The following is a 17100-nucleotide window of genomic DNA, read 5'->3' on the forward strand; positions in this document are numbered from 1 at the left end:
TTTTTTTTTTTTTTATCTTCTCCAGTGACACCTTTATTCTTCATGCTCTCTGGCCTTTGGGTAGACTTGGTTTGCGTTCTGCACCTTAAAGCCCTGTGGGAAGGCTATCCAAGGAAACAGAAGTGTGGTTCAGGTGGCTGAAGTGATGTCTGCCTTCTGATGGAGTCCTGTGCCCATATGTTCATAAAAGCAGCTGCTGAGGAAGGCTAGAGTGATGTAAGGAGAGGACACCCTGGGTTCCCCAAGGGAGGTTGACTCAAAGTGTGAGGAACTATGTTTTACCCAAATCCCCGACCTTCTCATGTGTCCCAGAGGGCCAGCACAATCCGTACAACCAAGACCAAAAGTGGCTCTTCCCCACCCACAGCCAGATCAGGCGCTTCCTATGAGCCCTGCCCCAGCTGCTGGGTGAAATGCGCCATGCTTCAGTTCTTAGGCTAGCCTGACCAGTGCTTCTGGACATGGTCTCTTTTCCTGGCTTACACCAGAGCACTTTCTAATGTCACAGGGAGTCTGAGGGTGTTCCACCTGGTAAGGAAAGGGAGGGAAATTCTGACAGAGAATAGGAGGAGAAAAGAGCCAGGGCCCAGAGAAGACTAGGGTAACAAGATACAAAGGAAGATTCGAGAAAGATAAACAGAAAGAGGAAGAGAGTTGAAAGGGGGTGAGACAAAGTGAAAGAGATTCAGATACACAGTGGGGGGTGGGGAAGGTCTGAGGGGAGAGAGATACAGGCGAGGGAACCCTCCCTAGGAATCAAAAGGGACTGCAGGGTGGACCCTGATGTCATCGGTGGCTGCAAAGGCTCCAGCACAGGAGAGCAGCGACTCTAAGAATGCCATTAGCCTGGAGTGAGCCAACAAGGCTGCAGGAGTTACTGGAGAGCCACCTGTGGGAAGTCAGCCCAACAAGGTGGCTCTCTGATGTCAGCCTCTTCCATCTAGCCCGAGAATTAGAATCTGCCTGCTGGACCAGCGAGAAAGATCCTTGAGGTTGTTATTTCTTGAGACCCCAGAGGATGCGTAGGACCCGCAGGTTCCGGGTGGTGGGAAGAGCAAAATCAGTACAAAATGGTAACTTTTCTCCAAAGGAGTCCAGGCTGCCAAGAGCTGCCCAGGGCCCTGATGTCCCAGGCATGGTACCACAAAGGTTGGGGCTTATAGGTTTGCTCTCGACTCCTTTCTCCCCAGTGCCCTGTAAAACTTGGGATCGGACAAGTAGAACCTGTAAAGCCATTCTTCGTTTCTGAAGTCAAAATGCTTTTTTGGATCTTCCACGTGTTGTAAATATCTGAACAAGGCTTTCATGAGCTTCTCAACCCCCTTCCTGCCCCTGCTCTTCACTGAAAATTTCTCACATCCTCCTTCAGTTCTTTCTGATTGTCCCCTCCCTCCCCTGTCTCCATTTCTCGCTTGTTTTCTTTTTGTGAAACAGTCTCCCTATGCTGTCTAGGCTAGCCTTGAAATTAATGTATGGCCCTGGATCCCCTTCAACTTGGCATCTTCCTGCCTCAGCCTTGTACTAGGATTTGCAGTGTAAGCCACGACAGGCTTGCCTATCTTTCCTTAGATGTGACTGGGGTTTTGTTCCTGTGTACATCCTTCAAATTCTGTTCCCCATCTATTAGTAGTTGAGGGAGAAATCCCCTAACCCAGGCTTGGAGCAAGTAAGTAGGACAAGACTACAAATGAGAGGAGGGGAAGAAAAATGGTCTTCCTGGCAAAGGAAAATCTTTGCAGTAAGAGGCATGCTTAACAGACAGGCAAAGTACCTCCAAAATATGCAAATCTGTGTTTATCATAGAGAATCCTACAGGGAATAAATCCGAAGCATTAGCAATTATGACTTAGTTCAGAAGTCTTCCTTGCCGTTCCGCCCGTAATACTTACAAACATCAGTGTAGCTTAGAGCTTCGTGTTAAAATGTTTTCCTCCTATTCCTCCAGAGTTGTTTAACACGCCTTTATTATCCGAGATGACGCGATCGGAGAGGAAGAATGAATGCTCTTATCAGCTCTGCTGCCTTCTCAGGGTGTTGGGAGGAGTGAGCGGCATCAGGCCTTTCTGAAGTAAGAGGCCTGGAGCACAGGGCCTCCTGCTGATCAGTCCAAGCTGCTCCTCAGCTGTGGCTGCCAAGCAAAGGGGACTGACAGCTTCACACTGGGGCAGCCTGTGTGTAACTCAGCAGGGCAGGGCTTAGGCCCTCTTCACTTTCCCTCACTGCTTCCCTCAGCAAAGGCCTGTCATCGAGTCTGGGTGAAGCAGGACTCCCCAGCTCTCCCCTCTCTTGTGCAGTCTGACATGGACGAGGGCTGCTCACGGAGCTTTGGTTTTGAAAGGTGATTGGTGTATATTAAAGGCACATGGGCGATGTCTGCAAAGCCGAGCATCCCTCACAGAATCCTGTGCGCTCTGTAACTTGAGGTGCAAGGAACCATCATAACATTGTAAGGGAGGTATCCTACCCTGGACCTGATGCAGCTGGTGGTGAAAATGCAACTGCTGGGCGTGCGTGGCTCATGCCCTGACTTGAGCCCCCTTCCTAAGACAGCTTATTGCATGTATGCGGACAAAGGAGCTTAAATGTTAAGCACCTCGGGTTTTAAACTTTTTTCATTAGGGGTAGCCTTGACCTCATTTTATTCTCAAATTCACCTATCTATATAACAAATATGTACCCGCTGTTTGTTGTGTGCCAGGTCCTGGCATGTTTCAGTACCTTCATTGCCAAGTATTTCTAATTCCCTTAAATGTACTGTCTATATTATCCCATTTGAATAATATATAACCTTGTCAGGACAAGCAATCTGCCTGTCTGGGTGTGATGGAGTAGAGTCTGAGGCAGGACCGTTACTTAAGTTTAGCAGTTAAAGACTAGCCTGGGCAATATAAAGAAAGTGTCTCCAAGCTATAGCAAAAGAGTATTACTGTGTGGTCGTTTTCTTACCATCTTTATCCAATATGCTGGATGATATGGCAATTCTGTTCCATTTATTTCCTACTTTGTTTCTTCAGCAAATATCCACCAATCATTTATTATACATCACTGTGCTGGGTGCTGGCTGTGCTCTCTGAAGAATTTTATCCATTTGTCTAAGCCCCACTCCTGTTTTTCTTTACAATTTTACTTTGATGCTAGCAACCAGATGTAGATTGGAGGAGGACAGCCTTCTTTTCCAGCCCTTTCCCGTCACTTGTACTGGTTGTAACCCCCTCAATATGTCCTTCCCTCCTCATCCAGCAGAGCCTGGATGAGGCTCTACATTTCTACAGCATGCTGAGCTGTCTTTTTCTTTGCTTTGTCTAGCCATAACTTTCTCTGCTCCAGCTCTGTCTGTCATCAGGGCTAGCTCTTCCTTAGCCATTCGGCATCACTGTCTGTCCAGTGAGCATTACCGTCTGTCCTTTCAAAGGAACACTGAGTACAGAGTTCTGTATCACAGACTCCATTCAGCGAGAGCCATAGTTCTTCGCTTCTGGCGTGTGTGCCTACAGGTTTCTCTTGCTCACCACAATGGCTGTCCTCAAACTTGATGACTAACCTCTATTGTACCTTCTTTGTTGGCTCTCAGCGATAATTTAGTTTTTCTTTTTTTTAAATAAAGATCCCATGAGTTGTCAAAATCCTGTTCTCTTCCCTTTCCGACATTCTACTCAATATCCTCTCCTTATCCCTCTTCCTGTTCTTTTTCTAATACCTTCTGTGGTATGTTGGGAACAAGACAATGACTTGAACATATTGGCTTGGCTTGAATATTGTTTATGGTAGTAGCAGCTAGTCACTTACGCATTGTAGAGAGATGATGAGGGCAAAAGTTGCATGAGATAGGTGCATGATACTGAATCCCCATGTCTAATGATGTTTTCTCGATTGGCTATTGCTACTGTTTCTCATGTCCTTCTTGTCCTCTGTTCATGTTTGACCCCCTACCATGCTTTACTGACAGACTGGCTCTCCAATAATGACTTCACCCATTATTCATTGTTCCCACCAGTCTCTACCAGACTCTTTAAAATCCAAACTGGAACTCGAGAAACAGCCGCAATGGCCAAAGTTGGTGGAGTGCTTCAAACAAGGACAACAAAGATGTGATAGGTTAAAGGGTTTCAGAGTGGGGCCACTCTAAGCCCGAGGACTTAGTTTCAGAGTGTAGCATCAGTGTGGGGAGCGATGGGGAACAGTGTCTGTTTCCAGGTATGTTCTCAGTGCTCTACCCCAGGATCTTAGGAAAAATTGGCTTTGCTGAGTAGGAACTGCATTCCTGAAGACTCCTGTCATTAATACAGACAAGTGGAAGTAGGGGAGGAGTCGGAGAAGGAGCTTTGAAAAAGCTTGCCTTAGTCGTATGGGTGGGAATTAGATGGGCAGTAGATTCCATCAGTGCCTTTGAGGTTGGAATCATCCAATGTGTTTTCAGATAAGCTACAATGAGGGCCCAGCAGAGGGAATGAGGATAGATGGAGGGCAGGCTTAAGATTACAGAAAGAAAAGTTTCTTTTCTCTTTGGTAGTGAGGGCTGAAGAAAATGAGAGAGGAATAAAGAGAATAGGTGTTGGGTGGGGATTTCCTTTGTCCTCTCAGTCCTTCAACCCATTGCCTGCCCCTTCTCTCTTGAAACTATCTGCCCTCTTCTGTCCTTCTCCAGTACTCCACCCCAATTCTCTCGGATTGTAGTGGACACACTGAATGAATTTGATGTTCACAGTGCTGTTTGTTGTGTTTGTGTGATTCTGTTCTCTGACCTTAAGTATCCTCTTCTAAAACGATGATGGTTAACATGTGACTCACAAGGTTGCTATGAGGCTACTCAGGATGGGCCTTGCTTGATGTTATCTCTCTGTTCCCTGCCCACTGTGGTTTATTATAAAAACTCTTCTTCCCTCTGCCTTTCGGTCTCACCCAGTGGCTCCTGCTGAACTGTCATCTCTGTAGTGGTGACTCCCTGTCAGTGTTTGTCATCATTTTTACTTTTTCCTGAGAATAGGATCTTCCTTCCATGCTTGGTGTCATAACAGCATCGATCTTCTTTTTTTCACTTGGGTCTGAAATATAGGAAACATCACTGAAGCTGACTCATTTTCTAAACCCAGACAGGCACAGATTCTTAATCCTACCTATAGATTATCTTCATCCATCCATCCACCTATCCATCTGTCCATCTACCCACCCACCCATCCATCCACTTACCCATCCATCCATCCATCCATCCATCCATCCATCCATCCATCCATCCATCCAAATGACCATCCATCCATCTCTTTCCATTCAACTCCCTCCCACCTATCCATCAGGTATTAAATTAAGTGACTTATCAAGTAGTCCAATATCCTTTTAGCTGCAGAGCACAATCCATGGCTTACTGTTACCATTCAGAAAGCTAACACACAGTGTGATGCAAAGAGTTCATTAGAAAACTTTCAGGTATATGGAAGAATGCCTCTTGCAGATGCAGCAAAGGAGTTATCCATAAAGGCTTCCTAGCTTGAGCTGAGTGGGGAGATGTTTAATAGAGAGGGCCAAGAAAGCTTGAGTGATCCAGAGACAGAACTTAAAATTTTCTAGTAGCCACATTAAAGAAAGTTAAAAGCATCAAATATAAATTTATACTACTGGTGTAGCCAAAATATAATTATTTTGACATATAGTAAGTAATAAAAATGCATGAAAATCATTTTACTTATTTTTTTCCTTTCAGCGGAAGCCTTGGACAAATCCTCTCAATTCAGACATTAAAATTTCATTGAAAATATTTGCTCTGATTTTAGCTTTCATGCAACTAGTAGTTTTCCAGGAACTGAATTGAGCATCAGTTTTAAATTTTATATTTAAACTGATTTATGTTAAACTTATACATGTATAAAATTTATGTCTACATGTGTTCTAGTCATACCCTGAGTGCCTTATAGCCATATGTGGCCAGTGGCTATATGTGGCTCTTGTCCAGAGCAGGCAGAGAGCTTTGGAACGTCACAAAGGGAAAGGGTAATAGGAGTCATTGAAGTGTTAGAAGCAATTTAAGCACAGACTCAGATATCAGACAAGCAGTTAGGATTAGTTGCTTCCAGGTTCATAGAATGGTAGAAACATAAGGGGGTGAGCAAGCCCTTCTTGCAGTGACAAACTATCTGACTTGATCACCACAAGGAAGGAAGCTTGGTTTTGGCTCATAGTGTGGAGGTTCAGTCTGTCACAGCAGGGAAGGCCTGGGGATAGGAAGAAATGTAGGAAGGTGGGCATGTCTCACCTACCATCAGGAAGCAGAGAGAGGTGAACGTGGTACTCAACAGCTCTGTCTCTCCTTTTCCTTCACTTCACCTTGGGATGGAGTTGCTCATACACAGGGTGAATCTATCTTCCCTCCTTCGTTCACCCAATCTGGATGTTCCATCAGTCATGTTTGAAGGTTTGTCCCCTGTAAGAGGCTAGATCCCGTCAAGTTGGCAGTATTAACCACCACACAGACAATGAAGTTGGCCATGTGGGATGCACAAGAGAAGCAAGAGAGGGGTAGCCAGTGTGACTGACCCCTTCCCTGCACATCCAGGAATTGGACAGGATGGGAGTCTGGATGGGTAGAGAAGGAGAATATTGAGCATGAGACCAAGTTTGAGGTTCTTTTGGGTTTTTAACAGCAACAAGAGTAATGTGCAGGGGACCATGGGGACAAGGGTCTGTTGCTCTGTAAAAGAGATGTTGACGGTGAGTGTGGTTTAGCAACACTAAGGTGATCGAGCACCTGAAGACACGGGGAGTTCGAGGACGCCAATGTTTGAGCGCCAGAGTCTGCAGGTAGCAGCCTGGTAGCTGGAGTCCACATAGCTCTTTTGTTAGTAAAGTTTTACTAGAATGTAGCTGTGCCCCTTGAGTTTCCCTGATGTTTCTGCATCAGAGCTAAGTCATTGGGTGAGAAACCCTATGGCCTACAACATAAAACATTGCTCTTCCTCAGCCCTGTGCTGAAGAGTTACTGTTCCTGCTTTAGAGTTTGGGAATGGCCTATTTAGGTAGGAGACTCCTCAGAATGCACAGAGGAGCCTGGGGATATAGCTTAGTCAGTAGAGTCCTTGCTTCATAAGCTCGTGAATGTGATTCCTGATACCCAGCGTAAAAAACTGGATGTGGTGGTGTATGTCTAAAATCTCATTGCTGGAAAGGCAGAAACAGGCCAATCCCTAGAGCTTGACAGCCAGCAAGCCCATCCAAATGTTGAACCTCCAGGCTTAGAGAAAAGATGTGTCTCACCGAATGTTGGGGCATGATTGGGGAAGATGCTTTACATTGACCAGGTGCAGGTGGGCATGTGCACACACATGCTCACAGAGTGAAGAGGGAACCATGTATAGGAAGACTTCTTTCCCAAGAGAGATAAAATGAATGACAGCCATGCGTTGCCAAAAGTCAAGGAAGAGAAGGACCGAAAATCTCAAGTGCGGCTAGCTCCTGCAAGCTGCTTTGATGTGTTGCGGTAGGCATCTTCATCGAAGCTAGTGGGAGGGGAGAGACAGAGCGTACTCCTTTCTGTCCCCTGACAGATCAAAGAGGGAGGGAGGGAGGCAGTAGGAAGAGATGCTTGACAGTGAGGAACATTCTTTCATTCCTGCCATGCACACCAGAGGAAGGGGACCTGAGGGAAAGAGGTGAATGACTGAGCAAGAGGTAGAAGAAACAGTGGTGGGAAACAGGTCACAATGGCCTGGACTGGAAGGCATCTTCCTCGTGTGTCCACTAGCCTCTTTACTTTGGTATTATCTTGGGTTCTTTTATTAATTAAAACATAGGGGAAAACAAACAAACAAACAAACAGTCAGTCACACAAACAACAAAAAACCCTTCTATCAGCCCAGCTTTACAGTGATCAGTGCACGCGGAGGCTCTAGCTCTAGCCCTTGCTCTTGAGTCCAGTCCCTTCCTTTTGCTCTCTGTGTGTTTATTTAGTCAACCCCAGATCCAATGTATTAACAGCAGCAGCAACAACAAAAAAACTGCATCTGCATTGACATGTGTTGATTGTTTTTGTATATACTCATGAACAACACGGCAGTGACCATGCATGTTGCGGTAGGTCCTGTAAGCAGCCTGGAGGCAGAGCACACAGGAGGCTGGGCATAGGTCACACGCAGATCCCACACCCCCATGAAGAGCCCGGATGTGTGGAGATCTGGGTGTGCCTGGCAGGAGGCAGGATGCTGAGGAATGGCTGTACCGCATTCACATGGTCTTAAGGATTACTTCACCAGATCCATCAAAGGTGCTCAGAGCAGTGGCATTTATGAGGTGAAAATGCGGCAGAAGAAGAAATCTTAAAGCATTAAAATTTTAAGGCACTTTATAAATATGTGTTTGTGCGTATTTGTGTGTTGATGTGTATACATGCTTGGGTGGAGCCTAGAGTACAACTTCATCTGTCTTTCTTTGAGTTCTCCCTACCTTGCTTTTTGAGACAGTGTCTCTCATTGGCCTGAAACTTACCAAGTTGACTCGCTGGCTACCTAGTGAGCCACAGAGGTCTCTCTGCCTGCCCTCATCTCTCCAGTTTTTGCACATTCTGATAGAACGCATTTCTCTCTGCACCACTCCTGACATGTAGTGCCGGATAGTAGTTGTTATAAGGTTTGTAGAGTGCACATGTGTTCTGGCATTGCAACTGAAGCCAGTAATGCATCCCCACCCCTAGCTGTGATAGCCAGGCATGTCTTCAGATGTCATCAGGTGTCATTCTTCTTCATTCTCACAGCTATGGAAGGACATGTTGGGAGGCAGAATTGTTTTCTTAATTCCTTCTATTATTCTTGATGTATTAATTCCTTTATTCTTTAAACTTTTAATCGTTGAACCCCAAAGAGATTATCCCAAAGCCATCTTGTTCTAGACTGGGAAAGTGGAAAGTACCTAGTTTGGACCACTTAACCAAGTGGACTCTGCCCTATTCCATCTAACAATGCCAGACAGGTACTCAGTTGGGGGGGGATGAAGGTTGAGGTCACTCAGCGAGTGGATTTTAAGATTTTGATATCTTAACATGAACCACACTGGCCTGGACACACCTTTCCTTGGTATGTCTGCCTACCCAAAATGCAATTGTTTATGAGTCTAGAACTTCCTACCAGAGTTGTTCTGATAAAAGTGAAGGTACAGTCTCTTGTCAACGATTTCACCTTGTGATAAAATTCAACTTTTATGGGGAAAAAAAAATCAAAACCTTTCATGGGGGTAAAAGGTTTTGATTTTTGATTTTACCCCTTTTATGGGGGTAGAGAGATGAGTCATCACTCAAGAGTGGCTACTGCGAGCCAGGCACTGTGGGGCATGCCTATAATGCCAACACTTGGAGAGACAAAGGCAGGCAGATCTCTGTGAGTTCAAGGCAAGCCTGGTCTACAAAGCAAGTTCAGGACAGCCAAGGCTACCCAGAGAAACCCTGTCTTAAAAAACAGAGACAAACAGCAACAACAACAAAAACACCAAAACAACAACACAAAAATGGTTACTACTGTTCTTCCAGAAGACCTGAGTACGGTTCCCAGCACCCTTTCTGGAGGCTCACAACTGCCTGTAACTCCGATCCAGGGGGATCTAATGCCTCCATGAGCAATGTACTCATGTGCACAAAACCACACACAGGCTCATACATAGTTACAGATACTTTTTTAATTTTCACAATGTGGAGAGTTCGTATCTTGTTTGAAAGTCTTCTTTGACACTGTGAATCAGTGGAAAGCCTCTGAATAGAAGACATGGCTTGTCGGGGGCTGTTCAATAGGCTTTGAACACATCTAGATTGCTTTTTAGTGTGGCAGGCTCACATCACCTTTGTCAGGTCGATGCTGTCCATGTTAGAGTTGGGTCATGGGCACTGTTCTATTCCTGTGCAGTATTTCTGTGTGTTGACACCTGGTAAATGGCCTAGAAATTAGCCATTGTCATCTACAAGGTGCAGGGTGTGCTCATCCTACTTGCAGTTACTAGATTTTAACCAACTTTGGACACAAATGAGAAATGTTACTGAAGAGACAAAGGCTTTTTTCTTTCTTTTTTTTTTTTTTAAGAGTCTGAGGCTTCAAACGATAAACCCAAGATTACTTCAAACCAGGCTGGTTTGCTCTATCACACAATTTGTCCTTTAACTGCACCGTGATAAGTTAGACCTAACTTTACACTGTCTTTAGAAGAGAGAAATGCAGACTGTATTGAAGTTATCTCCCTTATTCAGCCATTTATTTTTTTTTTAAAGGTGTTTCTAAGAACCCAGTCCTTCCTAGGTTCAGGTTCACTTTATGATGAGAACAGTATTCTGTGCTAGAGTATTTCCCAGTGGTCTCCCAGAGGGCTGGGTTTTATGGGCTAGTAATCATCAGTGTGATTTATTGAGCGCCTACTGCATGCAAGGCACTTTACATATATTACCTCTGTGCTCTCAGAGACCGTGCATTTTTCACTGTAGCACTTATCTCCATTTGAATCTCCACTTCTGTGTGTGGCTAATTGATTAATGCCTGTCTTCTCCATTAGATCCTTACCTCTGTGTTGATGGGATTCTATTGATTTTTGTTCCCCACTGTTGCCCCAACACTTACACTGGCCTTGACATGACTGGGTACCAAATGCCTATATTGTAGAAGAAGGATCAAGGCCATATATGTAGGGGCATGACTCCAGCACTAAGGAATGGGAAAACAAGACAATGGTTGGTGCTTTGCTGGTAGAGCTCAGAATGAAACCTAAGGAAGTTCTCACCCCTTTTCAGCATACCTACCATCTTGGAGAGAGAGTGTGTGTGCATGAGAGAGAGATAGACAGACAGACAGACTGACATAAGCTCTCCTTCTGTAAGGTTGAGATGGTAAACATGCATCATACGCTCTGCTGTTCACAGAACTTTGTGACATCATTCTCACACGTTTGCAGGTATGGATGGAAATGCTGATAACTTCCTGTCTGTTGGAAGCAAGAGAATCTTTTGTCAGGAAGCCCCTGCAAGAGACATGCCCCTGGCACTTACACTGGTTGGCAAGGATGAACACATTGGCTCTTTTTGGCAGGCCATTCAGGGACTTCAGTCTTCAATGGGTTTTCCATGTGATGTTGATACTCACTGTCCATGTTACAGGAAAGAAAAGTTCTGATTGTAACTCTCTGTTTAGGGAGGCAGATTAACCTCATTTTTTTTTCCTGTTCTGAAGACACCCTGTACCTCCCTCTCTTACATTTACCCTGTAAGTGCCAAGATTCAGCCTAGAAAATCTCGTTGGCTGTCTCACAGATTGCTGAATCCTGCCGAGAATCGGCTCATCAGAATCAGCTGTTCTCATGCTCAGCTATGAGGCTGTCCAGTGGTCTAGCAGCCAGAGTGTGAAGAGAAGCTGCCGTCCTCCTCCTCCATGCCTGCCCTCCCTATGTAATCCAGGGCCTTAAGCTCTTCCTGACAGGCTGGCATGCCTTCAGTACCCTGGAGAAAGCAGTTTGATGGAGGATTTATATTCTTTGTGATGGCCTTTCTGGTCAAGCACTGCCCCACAGCTCCTGTGGGTGGAGACAAGTTCAGCATTTGGCCTCTTTGCTAGGTTGAATAGAGAACTCCATGCTGGTTGCGCTCGTGTTGGCTATGTTGTACCCCCCGAGAGAAACATTTCTGGAAAGGGAACCCCTACTGCTGAGTTGACAGAACCTGGAACAGGAGTAGCAGTCAGATTCCTTGGATCTGTCCCTACTGCCCTTTGTCAGCAGCTCTTGTATGTTTCCCAGAGTCCTGTTGAACCACAGCTCTTTCTCTTTGGATCCTTCCCTTTCAGACTAGTTTGTTCTCAGTTCTTTGAAGCAAGTAGAACCTGATGTCTTCCTAATCTTTTTGCCTGGCTGGGACATAATGTCATCATTTTTGTGGGTATTTAAGAATTGAATATATACTTGTGTGTGTAGCATTCTGATTGTATAGCGGTGAGAAAACATGAAAAGACACATTAGAAAGGATGTGTTTGAGCAAGAGCCTCTCAGATGCTTCTCTCTCTAGGGCTCAACTGGGCCCAAGCTGATGGTGAAGGTGGTTTGACAAGATGAGGACTTCTGAGAGAGTGTCATTATATGATTGAAATGACACTGCAGGTGGCTTGGCAGGCAGCTGCCACTTCTTGAAGGGCCTCCTTTAGTTCTTTCTCTTCACTGGGACAGACAAGGCCCAGAAAGTAGAGATGGCAGGTAAGGAAGAGAGAGTAGATGGGATTTTCTTAAGGTACACCATGCGATTTCACATCTGTCTCCTCTCTACCTGATTCCCCCTCTTTATTTTTTAGTTTAAATTTGTTTGCCAGTGGGGTTTGTTTTGTTGGGGAGAGATCGAGGGGAGTTTGATATCTGTGAACTACTTACCTATGCCTTTGGCCTTCCAAAGGGTAATGATTTAAAAGTACAGATGTGGGAAGCCACAAATATGAAAGAGAGCTTATATTCTGTCTTTTCTTTTATATATATTATATGTATAATAAAAATTATTCTCATTTTGTAATGTGTTCGCATCATGTCCATTGTTCTCATAAAACCTACTGTATTTTAAGAAATGATACAATCTGTGAAGCATTTTCCATTATGTAGACACCATGTCTTTAAATTATAGCAATTTCTTAAGATTTTAAGGCAAAATGAGCTCTTAGAAGTGTGATTAATGGCAGGGAATGAGGCTAATGCTGGGTCAACAGTGGCACTCCATTACAAAGAAGGTTGGGCTAATAAAAGCATCCATCTCTTGGACCAATAAAGCATTTGAATGATATGCTTATGGTTCTTATCATATCGTAGTTCCTTGGTATTGAATAAACTCTGAACTTGCATTGTGGAAAGGCCACAAGCCCGAAGTGGTTGATGCCCTGGCTCTTCGCTGATGTCAGAAGAGGTGAGGCTGCCTGCCGGCTTCTGGAGGCCCAGCCAGAAGCTGTTGATTGGTGTTTAGCATGTCTCCATGCACGATACAGTCCATGAGCCCTGTTTTGTTTGGGACAAGCAATGAAAATGTAATTTCTTAGTTGATTATTTCCTTAATAGTGTAAGTGTATTCAGTAGGTCTTTAATGAATGTTTCAAGTAGCATTTCTATGAAGATCCCGAGTTAGGAATTCATCCTGGATCCTCATAAGTCCCTTGTGTCCCCTCTGGTTCCAGTATGTTCCCCAGTATGTTAGTCTGCATTGTTCACTGGTGAGTTAGAGAGGAATTTTAGTTGGATCATGAATACTTCATAAATTCTCAGTATTGTGGATTGGTACTGAAGCAATCCCATTTTTCAAATCTGTTTTTGATATATGTATATATGTACATATACATTATTTTTACAGAGACCAACACACTACCCCCAATATACAATGTTTACAAATATTTTGTGTGAGTTATTGTGCATTCATACTCCGTGGTGTGCATGTGATGGTCAGAGTAGAACTTGTGATGGTCAGTTCTCTTCTACTAATTGGGTCCTGCGGATGGAACTTAAGTCCCCAGGTTTGATGGTAACTGCACTTATCTCCCAAGGCTTCTTGTCTCCATATTTTCAAATACCTTTACATTTTCCTGATAAAAGCCAAGTAGAGTATCTGGCTGTTGTATGTTTAAAGTGTCTTTTCCAAGTGTCAGCTCATTATTGAACAAAGAAAGGCTGTGATCGTCACTCAGCCTCAGAGGACAGTGGGTCTGGATGGACTTGGGTCTCCCTGATTGGCTTTGCTACCAAACTCTTTGTCTTCTGTGGAGGGTTCCATGTTGCCTTTCCCTTTGAAGAGGTGACACAAAGTTTCCCCTGAAGACACATTTGTTTATCAAATGTGAGCCATTTTTTAAAAATAGCAGGGAGTAGGTGTGGATGGAAATGACAGAGAAGGAGGAGGAGGGGGAGAAATTTGGCTTGGGGAACTGGCCCCAGTGTCCTCTCAGATGACACATTTGAGATTCTCAAAGTGTCTCAGATTTCTCATCCCAGAGAGAATTTGTGAGAACCAACCAGACTTTCCAATCTCAAGTCTTCTTAGTGTTCCTTGAACTATTTTTGGAAACCTGAATGAAGAGCTGGTACTAAAGACTTCTTAATCAGAACATTATTTATTTTTAATATTAACATTTATGAACTTTGGGTTCAGAGAAAATGAAATAAATAAACTGAGCCTTTGATAGTAAACTGCACAGTGATTCTGGACGGGTGTGACAACATAAGAGAAGATTCTGGACGCCAGGTTTTCCTCTTCCCTGTGGTCGCCTTTACCTCCTTTGGCTAGTGGCTGCATGTCTCGGTTCACCTTTGCCTTAAAAAAAAAAAAAAAAAAAAAGGTCAGGGTTTAAGTATTGGCCTTTTATCAAAGGATCTTGGTGACAATGCTTTCAGTTGCCATTTAGAATTGCAAGCTGTGTTTGTCCTGCTTTATTGCTATCCTGCCAGTTCATCCCAGCTTCAGGCAGGAGAGAGAGGAGAGAGGGATGAAGGAAAAGAGGGAGGGGGAGAGAGAAAGAGAGAGAGGGACAGAAAGTAGAGGGGAAAGAGTTCAAGAGCAGCTAGTACCCAGCCACCATTGCCTGAGGCAGAAGCAAGGGAGGCAGGGTACTCTTTCGGTCTTCCAGCTCTTACTGGCACATCAGGCCAGGCCCTTTGCTCTCCACTGCCTCCTTGTCAGGCTGACCACATCCATGGTGTAGGGAGCCTGGAACGTGGGAACGATCTGTCCCCAGGCACTGGAGGAAGAACCTCTGCCCTGTGCTTGCATCATCCCATAGTTGAGCAAGCTGGGCTCACCTTCTTTAGGGCAGTAGAACAGCTCATGTCCTGCAAGCCTTCTCCAGGCACAGGGGAGACATAATAGGGTGCTAACCAGTCCTGGAACTCCACATTTTGGTATTAGAGGCCCTCTGAATGCCCAGTGGGAAATTCTTCCCAGGTAGGGAGTGCAGAGGCCTTCTTGGGGGAATGAAGGCTGTGAATGGAGGACACTGGAAACAAACCACAGCACAAAACAAAACAAACACATGGGAGAAAAACACTGGAGGTGCTTTGTAACTTTAAGTTCTCAGAAAAAAAAAGATTAGATAATTGAAGCAAGAGAGAGAAACAAGAGCCAGCGAAGGCTGAGATTTCACAGCGTACCAAAGGTTGGTGGTATGGGTGTGGGGGAGCCGACAAAGTTTTTTATTACCCTGTTTGAGACAAGAGACAAACAGGCAAATAATGTCACTATGAATCATGTCATTGTTAGAGTCCTGGGGTGTGTCTCTTTAAAAAAATTTTTTTTTTCTCACCTTCAAATTTTGCTTTGGATAACCAGCAGACAGTGTTTTGCCATACCTACACTAGCAGGATGATGCAGAATTTCTTAAATTAATTAACCAATTGTAAGTGTAAGGTGTTAGATGCATTACCAAACTGTTTTTCAGTACTTTTTTTTTTCTTATTAGATGTTAAGTAACATTGGAGTCTTCTTCACACACACCAAAATTAATGATGTTATGATATCTGTAAAATAAGCTCAAGCTAATGCTTTCCCTGTAGATTGAATCCCTAAATATAGCATTTCTGATAAGGTGTGATAATGTCATAGTAACTGTAAGTCAGCTTGCTGTGTATGGCAGTTTACATGTGAAGTGAATCTTCGAAGATTAAATATTTCTTCTTAATGGACATGGTGAATTAATTCATTCTCGCTTTTGCAAAGATACGATTCCCTCCGCCCTTCTATCCCCCCAATGCTAATCTCACAGGGAGCTCCTTAGCAGTGTAATATACCATCAACTGACTATTTATATCATTTTTTTAAGGACGCTATCTTTATATGGCATAGTTTGAATTTTGCAGAGTCCTTGATGGGTCTACCTGTGTATTTGTTGGCCCAGTGGGTTTACAGAGGTTTTGCACGTAGAGGAGGAAAGCATCCGGGTTTCCGTTCTGAAAGAAACACTCAGAATTAGGATCTATGTTTGACCCATGTATTTCACTGATAAAAGAAAATGAACCTGGGAAGTTAACGGAGAGTTCCTGAAACATGAAAACATCATAGGCTTTGTCAAAGCTGAATCCAGGTTCAGCCCTGGGTACTTTCACACCGAAGCCTGTGTTGTATTTTTATCTGCAAGCCACAAAATAAAAGGGAGTTTCCCAAGGTTGGCCTGCCTCTTTTGGGTGAGCTGCTTTATTTTTCTTTGAATAGGGTATGTGTCATGGTATATATGTATTTAATGGATATTTATAAAAACTCTAGGTAATGTCCCCAGGAAGGAGTTAAGCAGATTCTGCTTGCTTCACCCTGGCTTCCATGATGAGTAATGCCAGTTGGTAACAACACATTGTTGTTTACCCACAAACATGGCATTGTGCAAACAAGCAGGCCGGGTCTCCAACCAGCTGGGTTTCCTGGTGGTCAGCAGCTGATCCATGTAACTCACAACCTTCCTGCCTCTCTAAATGTCAGAAGAATGACGGCTTGTATATCTTGCCTTTTCCCCAGCTGTTTACTCTGCAACGCATTTACCTCCTTACCTCGACCTTGATTCTGGGGAGGCTGCCCCTTTTCTCCTCCCCAGTTCTGTTTACTTTACCCTGCCCCTGATGTCACCTACGAAATCTGTTGATTATTCCACCTGGTTAATGTTAAATTGCTCCGGTAAGATGATGTGTTTGTTCATAAACACAAATGCTGGGCCCCCTGTTTACTGTACCCATGGCAGCAATCGTTATTAAACAAATATTGCTTTGTTTGCGGGTGGAAGCAGCCGTTTATCCTGTAAGGTCTGTTTAAAAAGAAGAAGGAAAAAAAATACACCGCACACAAATACACACATACAAGACTTAAATGCTAGAATTTCGATAAAGAAAAAAAAGGGGAGCCTGTCCCTGGAATGCGGTTGAAAGCGCCCTAGGTTTGCTTTTCTTATCTCTTGCTTGGATGAAGGGGCTGGGGAGATTAGCGACTTGTTTGGCTTTTCTAAGAGATTTCCTTAGTGTAATGATATCTATGCAGTTGTTTGCTTTCTTCAGAGCGGGGTGAGATCTCCTGAAAGGCCACCAGCTCAGTCAGAGAGCATCAGATGGCCAGGCAATTCTTTGTGGGACAAACAAGGACTTAGAAGGTGGAGGGAGGAAAGG

At 44.2% G+C, this 17100-nt stretch overlaps 1 protein-coding gene across 9 annotated transcripts in view; it reads left to right on the forward strand.

Moving 5' to 3' along the window:
• Nucleotides 1-17100, forward strand: part of Foxp1 (forkhead box P1) — a 382214-nt gene that overhangs the window by 120856 nt on the left and 244258 nt on the right. The window contains exon 1 of one of the 9 annotated variants that reach the window (XM_055628589.1): nucleotides 16814-16874. The exons of the other annotated variants lie outside the window; for them this stretch is intronic. The gene's annotated coding sequence lies outside the window, so the exon portion shown is untranslated. Of the gene's footprint in view, nucleotides 1-16813; nucleotides 16875-17100 lie in introns of those variants that run through there. 9 annotated transcript variants of the gene reach the window in all.

Source organism: Psammomys obesus, unplaced genomic scaffold, assembly GCF_907164565.1.
Source record: "Psammomys obesus unplaced genomic scaffold, mPsaObe1.curated_primary_1811, whole genome shotgun sequence".
NCBI classification, from domain to species: Eukaryota; Metazoa; Chordata; class Mammalia; order Rodentia; family Muridae; genus Psammomys; species Psammomys obesus.